Consider the following 12,052-nt stretch of genomic DNA (forward strand, 5'->3'; position numbering starts at 1 on the left):
TGGTGGTCATTTCACAACATGTACAAATATTGAATCATGTTGTATACATGAAACTAATGCAATGTTACATGTGGGATGTATTGGATCCTAAAACTAGAAGTTCAGGGCAAGAGAGCTCAGACATTCAGACAAGGCCAAGTGGCTCAGAGGATGTCACCAGGATGCTCTTCACACTTGGCAGCTTGGCCTTCCTTTGGCTATGCTTTTCCCAGGCACATGACAAACATGGTCCTCATAGCCCCAGCCCTGGCAGACTCTGAGCACCCGGTCACCATGGAGACCTGCCCAGGAGATGTTCCACATATCGGCTCTGCCCCAGTGGAGATCACTCTGATCGGCCAGCTCAGATCTCATGTCTGCTGCCTAGGCAGGAAAGGCAGCTGGGCTGGAGGAGGAAGTGCTGTCCCACGAGCAGGCCCCACGCTTCAGGACAGGAACCACAACCACAGGCATATCTTCAGAAAAGGGAACAAGTGACCTGGGGACACTTCCATGGGCTCAGGACCTGGGAAGATATTTAAAGGAAAACAGAGATGCTTGATGGAGTAGCGGTGTATTTCCTCTCACCTAGACACTTGAAGAGAAGTGGAACACAGAATTTAGGGGCAGGAGAGAAAGAGACCAGGTTGAGAAACAAAAAATTGAGATTTTTCTAAAAATATACAGGTGAACTCTGTAAAAGCACCCCCATGCAACCCTGAGAAATGTCCTCAGAGCCCAGCACTCCCAAGACCACAATTTAAAACTTTCCGCCCTAGTTCTGTGGTTTCTAGTGCTTAACGTTAAAGACTGAGTTTGAGTTTGCATTTCGCAAATTACTTCCTCCCTCATTTTGCTTTTCCACAGTGACTCAGGGAATTGCCCGCCTTATGTAGTATCTTATGGTGGCTGGTTTCCTTCCATCTTTTTAAAATAATGCATTTCCACTTAGCTTCAGCTGTCTTCTGGGATTAATTAGTGACTGCACAAGTTACATGAGGCTTAGGTGGCCAGTACCTCTTGACAGATGGCTCCTGGAAAAAAAAATGGAAAATTATTGCAGAGATGGTAATTATGATTTTCTGGGTGTGAGAAATTTATGAAATGCCTTCAGGGTTGAAGCTCCTACCTAAGTTCTGGGGGCGCCTGAGCCCCATGGCTGGGCAGAGGCCATTCACCCTCCTTCTGAACTCTGGTTGGAAATGGCATTTCCTATTATATAGAAGGCAAGAAAAAAAAGGAAAGAAATAAAGAAGTTTGATTTATACACAGGACTTCTGCTCCATAATTACAGTCTAGAATTAATTGAATACCCTGTAGCTTTTTGTACTGTATATGCTAATGATGACCAAAAATGGATTCTTTTCTATATTTCTTTATTAACTTATCTTAAAGTGACATATTGTGAATAACAACCCCCTGTACTGCTGGACTAGGCAACTTTATAATTTGCAATTCAAGCTGTTTATTCTATTCAATTTGTTTAGATAATTTATTTTTCTAGGAAGGGAAGAAAGACCAAAATTATAGGAACTAACAGCCCCTGTTGCTAGAAAGTGTCAGGGCTCTGGAGTGAATAAATACTCCTGAAATTAGCTGATGGTGACCTTGTGTAGGGAACTCGGTGAGTGGTCATGCTAGTTTTATTTTATGGACCATATGGAATTAATTTAATTATGGGATATCAGTGCTCTGCCTGGTAATTAGCACTGCGGAGATTCCTCCAAGCATGAGCTCCAGTGACGAGCCGGGTTGTGCAGTTGCCAGGGTGCCATCTTGCAGAGGTGGACACTGACCCGAGGTGACCCATCTAAGAGAGGAGGCCAGGTGGTTAGCTCCCTGGGATGACAGTTTGGGGGTTCTCACTTTGTCCTCTCACTGTTCCAGCCTCTCTCTTCCCTGAGAAATGGATGCAGGAGTCAGGCAGAAGGAGGTCAATATAGCACCTTATTTCTTGCTATATTATAATTTATTGATTTTATTGTATAATCTAATTGTTAGTTTTCAGCTATGGGAAAACTTAAACTTTTTGTGTCCAGCTGAGAAGGCATCTCAGCACTTCACCCCCAAATCAGATGGTACCTGCCGAACCATAGTCGTGCTACCCACCCCAGCCCTGTCCCCTGCCCGTAGAACTCAGCCTTCCCAGCCTTGCAGGAAGGACAAGAAAGGCCTTATCTGCAGGCTCTGGTCAAGTCTTTCTGTTACCACAGTGACCATTTAAAAACTTCTCATCTTACTCCCCTCATCTCAGCTGATGGTCAACCTCTCTTTTGCCAAGTAATTGGAAGACTTCATCAGACAGGAATTCCCTGCACCCCAGTGAGTTAACAAGCTGAACTGTGTCACGCTTGGCCCCTCTCTTTCCCTCCCCCTGCCTCCTCTCTCATCCCCTCCCTCCTCCCTCCCTATTCTCTCAGTGAGGATAGCCCACTGTTCACAGCAAATCCACCCGTATGTTCTGGATTCCAGTGCTTCCTGCCTCCCTGGGGAATTTGACTCCTTCGACTTCATCCCTTCACTATAGTATATCCTCATACATCTTTGTGTTGGTTCCTTCCCACCAGCATTTGTTTGTTTATTTATTATTGAAACATAATTGCTTTACATCGCTGTGTTAGTTTCCGCTGTACAGCAGAAGTGTATCTGGACACACATATCCCTCCCTTGTAAGCCTCCCTCCCACCTCTGATCCCAGCACACCCACTCCTCTGGGTCATCACAGAGCCCTGAGCTGAGCTGAGCTCCCGTGCCTTACCCCAACAGCATTTAAATCCACTCAAGTCCACTAATATTAGGAAAATTCACTCTGACTCATCTTCTTCCAACTCCTGCCCTCTTCCTGGCCTCCCTTTCACAACTGAGGGCTTTCTCTCCTCTCACTGGTTTCTGCATCCATGAAGTTGGCATCTGGCCCCACCCCTCCACTGAAATTCGGGCCAAGGGCCATTCTCAGTGATCCTCTTACTGATGCTATAGCCTTGGTCCCTCATAGTGGAGAGTGTAGCTTGAGAGTAGGTTAGGAGCTTGGGGTCATAACCTCTCTGTGCTCCGGTTTTCTCGTCTGTTCAAAGGGAGTAAAGATAGTGTACATGGAAGGGCTCAGAATATCTCACAAGCACTGGCATCTCACAAGCTCTCAGTAAGGGTTATTGATTATGATCCCTGACCATTCCCTTAAGGGCTTCCCCAGGGTCTCAGTGGTAAAAGAATCTGCCTGCAATACAAGAGATGCTGGAGACTGGGGATCGATCCCTGGATCAGAAAGATCCCCTAGAGAAGGAAACAGAGGATCCTGGCGGGCTATAGTCCATAGGGTCTCAGAGTCAGACACGACTGAGGCATGCATGCACACAACAGTCAAAAGGGCTTCGCAGGTGGCTACAGTCCGCGGGGTCACAAAGAGTCTAACACGAAGGCGTACGCACATGCACACAACCACTCCCCCCTAAACGCCATGCTTACACTTCTGACTGACCATGGGGCGGGTTTCTCTCCTGATCTTAACACCTCAGCACCAAGCCATCTTCCTCAGCCTGCTCTCTCCCCGTGAAGGCATCCACCAGATCCCGGCTCTCGGTCCAGCGTTCTCCTGTAGCACCCAGAGCTGATTAATAATCAAACCCCTTCTAGAACCTTCTTTATATTTGCAAACTCTGTCTACTGTTCTTTGCCCTCACCACCAGTACCTGGGAGCACACTGCCGCTGTGTCCTGACTGCCTCTCTCCTCTTGATTTTGGATCCGTTTTTGGAGTGACTTTTCTGTGTCCCCATGCTGCATGGCCCCTTCAGCGGCTCCCCTGCTCCAGAGAGGACATGACATTCTCTGGAGTCTCTGGAAGGTGTCCTGTGACCTGCCTCCCCTGCTCCTCTAGCCCAGGCCTCTAGGTCTGCCCCTCAGCCCCACTCTAGGCGTAGCCACGTCAAGCTGTTTGCAGTCACACGTATATATTTGTTGTTGGAAACCTGACTTGGGGGGTGACATCACCACAGGCTTAGCTGAGAACCATACAAAGAAAGTAGAATCAGGGACGGTGGCTGTGACGGCTCCCACTGAAGGAGGCTTCTGGAGGTCCCTCAGGCTGTTTTCACACTCATGTGCAGCTGAGTGACAGGCTCACTTCTAGCCACAGGGGAAGCAAGGACAGGTGACACCTGCCAACAGCAAGTTAGCCTTTACAGAGGTCAAAAGGGTGTGGGTCCTGAAGACACGGGTCAGGCAACCATGCGTGCTGCGGCCCTGTCTGGCCGGTGTGGACAGCGGGAAGCTGAGCAGGGGGGAGTCAGCCTTGTCTACGAGTCCGGCCCAGCTGACTGTTTGGACCTGTCCTCTGTCCCCTGCATGTGCAGCGCTAGAGCCGCGGACCTTTCTGCAGTCCCTGCACTGATGTCCCTGCTTCCCATGTCTGCTGGCTCCAAGTGTCCTCCCCCTCCCCCTCAAATCTCCTTTGTGACCTCTGGGTAGAGAAGCTTCCAGATGGCCCAGTTCTGACTCCCCAGGGCAGGTCCCCCACCTGGCTTTTCTCCAGATGTTTGTGCTGGGTGGGAGTCAGGTCTGGTCCCTGTGTCCCCAGGGGAGGGGATTGGGAGGGGACACAGCAAGCTCTCCAGTCAGCTGTCATGAAGCCAGAAAGAAAATGCGACCACACTTCAAAATGAGACTTTCCCTAGAAAAAGCTTCCAAATGTCTCTCATGTCATCTTTGGCTCTATCCCCTGGACTTCCCTACACTTACCAGGAGGTGAGTGATGGCCATCCCTTTCTGAACAAGTGATGCACAGAAAGATGGAGCCAGAAGCCTGCAGGGATGGTCACCTTGTGATGGGACAGTCTCCCCGGGGTCCCAGGGGGAGCATGTGATCGCCCTTCTCAGCCAGCAACCCACGGGCTGCATGGGAGCCAGAGGGACTGAGTTAGATCCTGGGCTATCTGAAGATGTCCTTGTTGGCAACACACAGCTATGGCCTCAGCCCAGGTCACGCCCTGCTGCCAACTTCAAGGAATTCAACGTATTCAATGGAAATAGAGTGTGAACCATAAATGTAATTTAAAGTCTTCTCTTAGCCACCTTAACAACAACAACAACAAAAAAAAGTAAGAAGACCCAGGTGAAATCGAATATAATAATATATTTTAATTAACCCAATATGCCAAAAAATGTTAATTCAGTGTATAATAAATAGAAAAGATATTTATGAGCTTTTTATATACATAATTTTTGCATGAAGTGTTCTATATCTAGTGTGCATTTTAAACTCACAGTACACCTCAGTTCAGGATGTCACACTTTGAGGCTCACCGGCTACTTGGGCCCAAGGGTTGTGGCATGGACCGCATGGTCTGGTCAGCTCTCGATGCCTTACAGGAGAGGAAGGCATCACCTTCTGTCAGTACAGAGACCCTGAGGAGGGAGGGTGGCAGTGTTGTCCACAGGCTTGCTGGGAGCAGTCAAGTAGGTAAGTGTCCATCGTATCTATTAAGATGATCCACAAAGTTTTTCTTTGCCATATTTTTGTTTTAGTTGTTGTAGCCTTGTTTCCCCTTCCATGGGTCCCTTGTCACCCTTCAGATCAGCCATTTATTCAGAGAATAGAGGCCTCAAATCACTCAGAGAGAACAGAGACGTGATTGCATATTTAAATATTAATTACTGCATTTTTTGGAGTGACTCCTCTGTGCCTGATACTTTTGAGAACTTTACTGTATTACTTCACTGTTATTCTCATGTTATTGATGTGTTCATTGAGACCCAGAGATGTTCACCAACTTGCCAAATTCACACAGAAGTTAGAGGGAGGAGTGGGGACAGGGACTTTGGCCATTTGGCTTCTTTACGCTGCCTGTCATTAAAAAAAGTTCTTATAAAGTCAGTCCTCATTCTGGCCAAAGCATATTGGTTGTGCCAGGCCTTGGAGAAGAGATTTATACAGCTCCTGGGCTTTGGATGTCTGAAAAGAGGTAACAGCCCCAAAGATGTTAAGTCTAGACCATAAAAAATATAGGAGATGGAGAGAAGAGGCATAAAAGGCCCTTTGCCTATCACAAAGATGAAAACCCACTGAAAATTCAGGAGAGTAGGGTGGCTACTAGTCGGTGGCTAATCTGGGGTGTCCAAAGTAGATGTGTGGAGTTGCTCCTGCACTGTCTTCCCTTCTATGGATCCCCTGTTACCCTGGGGACGTCAGTTGGTCCAGTTGCAGACCTCCAGCGGAGTGGATAGGAGTCAGTAGGAGGCAGGAGAGCTCTGGGCAGGGGGCCTGAAACAGCCTCACTGACTTGTTCTCAGCACCCTCCCACTCCTAGTGATAAGGAGCAGACCACAGACACCACCTATGAGGGTGGGATTAGGCTGGAGGATCCAAAGAACCTGGTTTGGTGAAGACCGTGGTGAGCTGGGATCAACTCAGGAGCAGCCAGGAGGGGTGTTCCCAGGGCTGAGTGGAGACAGATGGCCAAAGGAATGTCCCTGGCTCCTGAAAAGCAATGCAGAGAGCCCCGGGCCCCAGCTACCAAGTCTAGATGCTCAAGGGACCTGTGGTACCCGAGCCTCGCTTTCTGCCATTATCATTTAATGGGGATAACTTACGGCCCTGCACCCTTGAGTAAGGTAGGGCTCAGGATCAGCTGAGCTGGGCTGGATGCACATCCCACAAGATTCAGGATCTTAGGCATAAACATTGCTGGTTCCCATCCCGACACCTTACGTGGGTCAGCTGCTGTGCTGGGGTCTCACTGGCCACAGCAGAGAGGTCCCTGCTGGTGATGGGGCCTTGTTACTCACCCCATCTCCACCCCAAGCTGAGGAGTCCAGAAGAGGAAAGGAGGGAGGGAAGAGGAGAGAGGGAGAACAAGAGAATGAGAATAAGCCTTTTGTTTTTTTTAATCCTTCTTAAAGGGGCAATCACCCAAATAACACTGGGGCCAGGTGAGGGCAGGGATGGAGAAAAACATTTCTGATGCTCATTCATCCTGAAATACGTGGGTCAGACAGTTGACTCCACTGATGCTGCCAGAATTCATCTCAGAGAGAGGCAGGCACAGAGAAATATTCCAGGTGCATGGAGCCATCAGGAAATGCAAGTCCCATAGGCCAAGACACCGAGGGTGGGCCTGCAGGTGAATCCCTTCAGCAACAGGGCAGCCCTGGGTCGGCCCTACCCCCACCCTCCAGAGGCTCAGGTAGCTTCTGGCACAAGCAGAGCAAGTGCCCAGGGCTGTGTGGGGGGACCCACTGAGGCTCCCCTCCCCCTGCAGGGCAGATGTTGTGATCCCCACTGAAGGGTGAAGACACCAGGGCTCAGACAGGTGGAAGAACTCATCCAGGGGCGGATTCATTTTTGGTAATGTAGCTGGGCCTTCAAACCAGAGTTTTCTGTGAAGCCCATGTGTTTTCCACTGCCTCCCACTGTCGTCTCCAAGTCCCAGAAGTAAAAAATCCAAAGTTATGTCCATACAATGCCAAGTCCCTGCAGGTGGAGAGAGCCTGTTAGTTCAGATGCAGAAGCTGGTTTCCACTCCCTCGGTTGAGCCAGGCCAGCAGAGCGCAGGGACAGGGCTGTGACGTCCTTGCTCTGCTGTGTACAGAAGGCTGCAGTGTGTGGCCTGGCCCGCAGCAGTGGCTGCCATGAAACAGGCTGCCTTTAAATCACCCATGATCATCAGGGCTGCTGGGCTGAGGAGTGGGGTCCCCTGTGGCTCCCCAGAGGCACTGAGGGGGCGCCCTGGCTCTCGCGTGAAGTCCTGCTTCCATGGCTGATAAAACTCCCTGCACAGAGACTTCACAGACAAATGAGAGCACCGCTCTTCTCCTTTTAACATGACGTTTATTTTCTCCTTTCCTGGAGAGCGGGACATGTTCTAGCCTTCCGTGGTCCCGGCCCCAGTGGCCATGCGTGGGGGATCAGGGCTTCAGGGATGACAGTGACACCAGAGGGTGACATGCTGGCTCCTGGTACCCAGCCACTGGGGAGCAAAGCCAGGTCCTGCTCCCCGCCAGGGACATATGGGGCTGCTATGACGGTCCTTGGGGGGGCCTGGCAGAGGCTCCATGTCATCCTGGAGGGTTTGTCCTGTTGGGGTTTGAAACAACAGGGCTTAGCGTGATGGAGAAATGGTGTCATCATTGAGAAATCTCCATACTGCTCTCCATAAGGGCTACATCAGTTTACATTCTCACCAACAGTGAGGAGAGCGGCCTTTTCTCCACATTCTCCTGTTGCACATCAAAGAAAACAATAAACAAGATTAAAAGACAACCCTCAGAATGGGAGAAAATAATTGCAAATGAAAAATAATGGACAAAGGATTAATATCCAGAATATATAAGCAGCTCATACAGCTCAATAGCAGGAAAACAAAAAGCCCAATCAAAAAACGGGCAGAAGACCTAAATAGTTATTTCTCCAAAGAAGACATACAGATGGCCAATAAACACATGAAAAGATCCTCAACATCACAGATTATTAGAGAAATGCAAATCAAAACTACAATGAGGTATCACCTCACACCAGGGAGAATGGCCAACATTAAAAAATCTATGTACCTATTTATGTGTCTCTGTATCCATGTATGTGTGTGTTTATGTATATGTATCTACCTCTATCTATCTATTTATCTATCTACCTACTTATCTGTCTTTTGCTGCTTTTGCTTCCTTAGAAAACTCTGACAAGTACAGGTGGAAACTGTCTTTTTAAGGGAAAATCATTTGGGCAGGAGGTGAAGGACCAGGCTGGTGGGCATGTCCCAGGTGGCGAAGGAGGGGCCACTTGCTGATCTGGAGCGTCAGGAGCCGGGAGCTGTCAAGGCAGTGCCTCACGGAGCAGCCCTCAACAGGCCAGCAGTCCTTAGACCTGGCCGCATTACTGTTGTTCTAAGAGAGCCAGGATGTGAGTCTTTCCCTCCTTTTCTTTCACCCTGCAAAACCGGCGGGGTAGGTGCACAGAGAGGAAGTCAATACAGGATTACTTCTCTGACACGCGGAGAACTCACTCCTTGGGCACCTGGAACGGCTGGCTCACGCCTTCCAGGGATGTGTCACCGGCATTGCTCTGCGAGAAAGGGAGCTCTGGGCGCCGAGTGGGGCCCAGACTGGTGGCGGGGCAGCTCTCCTCCTGCTCCCCCAACGGTGGCCGCGGGGAACGATGTGCAGGGGCGTCTTCAGGACTGGACAGGGCTCTGGAATGTTCAATGCTTCCTTAGGTGACACAGATGTGGTAAAACATAGTAGAGAGCTCCAAATGGGGATGCTGGGAGTGGGGAGAGGGATGAGGAGCTGCAGGGTCAGGGTTAGGTCTGTGGTTGGGATTGGTGCTGTGGGGCCAGGAGGAGACTCTGCCTTTGCCTACCCAGATCACTGGGGGCTGAGCAGATGGAACTGAGCGTCAGCTTACCCATGTTTCTAACTACTGTCTTGAGGCCACACACTCAATGAATTTTATGCTCAGAGAACACAAAATCACCCTCTGTTTCTAGAAAGCATGGAGTTATCCTAAGCTTCCACACCTCATCTACACCATTACCTCTGTCTGGAGCACCTCCTCACAGTCCCCACTCCTCCCCTCTGGCTTCCTTGCTTCTTCCTCTTTACCATGCAGTCAAATCCAATATTTCAAAGATTTCTGTCCATTTCACATCCTCACTGATACTGTCCTTGAGCCCTAGATCACCCTTAGCCAGCTGTGAAGCCTTGTAATTTTATAGTAGCTCGTATCACTCTGTATTGTAGTTGCCTCCCCAGCCCTTTTTGGACTTTTAAAATCAAACTGTGAGCATCTTGTGGACAAGGGTGGTTGCTCCCTGGGGCTGAGGATGTATGCAGTAACACACAGGGGTGGACACGACCTTTTCTACACCCGAGAGGCCACCTCTGAGCTAAGAGTCAGAGGGTTCTTACTGAAACCCAGGTTAAATACCTGCTGCCGCTGCAGACAACATCTTGGATTTCTGCATCCAAGAGTGAGAACAAGTGGTTCTCGCCACTAGCAATGGCTTTGAGAATTTTTGACAACAATGCCACTGTAAGAAGCTAGTGCTACATGGCAAGCCAGAACAGGTGTGCACATAAATGAAAACAAAGTTTCACCAGCTACCACTTGCTCTTATACTTCTACATAGTTCTATTCTTTTTTCTTTATTTTTCTTCTCAAAGACCTCGTCACGACCCACTAACTCAAATTTTGGGACCACTAGTAGTAGTCTGCACTGACAGGCAGATGGCTCCCTGCCCCTGAACACTGTCCATGGACTGGCATCCATGTCTAAATCTCCTGTCCAGAATAGCTGGGCAGTGTGTGTGTACATATACATTTCTTTATGTGTGCAGGAACTTGTGAGTATAGGGGGATGTGAGTGCCTCAAGTGAGTGTGTGCTGGTGCACATGCTTGTTGGGTGTTAATTGATGAGTTGTGTGGGTTAATGCTGCTCTTAGGGTATAACACAGCTGATGCTTTTTAGTCTATCTATTCTTCCAGCTCTCCATCCATCCGTCGATTTGCTGAGTCCTTGCCGTGTACCTGGTGCTGTGCTGGGCGCCAGGAAAAGTGCAGTGCCCCGGACAGGCATCTTCTAACACGCGGTTCACATCCAGGCCTGTTCTGTCCTCAGTTTCTAAATGCCATCAGCTGCACATGGTGGCCTTCCCTGAATCTGCCTGCAATGCAGGAGACCCAGGTTCGATCAGTGGGTCGGGAAGATCCTATGGGGGAGGAAATGGCTACCCACTCCAGTATTCCTGCCTGGGAAAGCCCATGGACAGAGGAGCCTGGAGGGCCACAGTCCATGGGGTTTTGAAGAGTCAGACACCATTGTGCGACTAACACTTTCACTTCACTTTTCGGATGCATGCTGAGAGGCTACCACCCCAGGTGGGGTTTCAGCTCCTCCAACTCAGTACTTTGCAGCCACAGTGGACTCCTGGGGCCAAGAGGAAAGAGAGTGAGTGGGGGAGGATGACTGCAAGGACCTCCCACCAGCACATCATCTCCCTGGGGTGGGGGGTAGGGTGGGGTGGGATGTGCAGCTGAGCACCAGAGCCTCAGCCTGAAGGTGTGACTCACCACTTGCCTGCAGCTCATCCTAGGAGCCTCCCACGGTTCACTCATCCCTCCTGTCCACTCACTGCTGCTCCAAACACCTCCCCAGACCTCTGGGCACCTCTGGGACTGCACACACATTCCCTCTGCTGGGAGGGAGGGCCCTGACCCTCAGGGTACATGGCCAGACACTGCTCCTCCTTCAGAACCATCTTTTACAGATGGGCCCCAAGGAAAGCCTCGCCTCCCTCCATACCTCCCCAGAGCTCCTTATCCCCATTGCTGCAGAACAAGTCTGAGTGATGCCTGAGCTGGACTCCTCAGCCATCACCCCCTACCCTGCACCCCTGGAGCCAGAGGCAGGAGCAGCCATGCTCTTGTCCACTTCCCCTGCCTGGCACATTTATCTAATTGGGTTAATGCCCATCGGAGCTGATGCCGGCATGATAGATGACTCTCAGCAGGTGAGGGGCATCTGGGGATCGGGCCTTATGCTAATCACACCCTCACAGTCCTCACAGACCTTGGTTGGTCAGCCTGGCATGAATACAGCCTCCAGCAAACATTGGCTGCCTGGCCTCACACAAGTTATTCCATTTGCTCATGCCTCCATTTTCTCACCTTAAACGTGGACACAGAGACTGCCTCCCACGTGTGGGAAGCAGCATGTTTGGGAAGCCGTGTGTGTGTGTGTGTGTGTGTGTGTGTGTGTGTGTAAGGGCCTACACACTAACTCACGGCTGTTACTGTCCCTAAGAAAGGCAGGCATCCAAGCCACTCCAGTCCCTGGCGCATCCACCCAGGCCCCCTCGTGTCTCCCACACCCATTTTCCACACTCAAGCCTCCCACACAAATCATCTGCTTGCTCTTGGATTTCTGTTTCTCCTTGGGCAGAAAGGACAAAGCTGATTTACATGCGAGGAGCCTACCAGTGGAACAGAAGCAGGAAATCAGGATGGAAACAATTACAAATTAAAACCTGTCACTTCTGGTGGGTCTATTGCCTCGTCTCATGGTGGTTGAGATCAGCTCCCTTT

The sequence above is a fragment of the Cervus canadensis genome, chromosome 15, assembly GCF_019320065.1.
Source record: "Cervus canadensis isolate Bull #8, Minnesota chromosome 15, ASM1932006v1, whole genome shotgun sequence".
Classification (NCBI taxonomy): domain Eukaryota; kingdom Metazoa; phylum Chordata; class Mammalia; order Artiodactyla; family Cervidae; genus Cervus; species Cervus canadensis.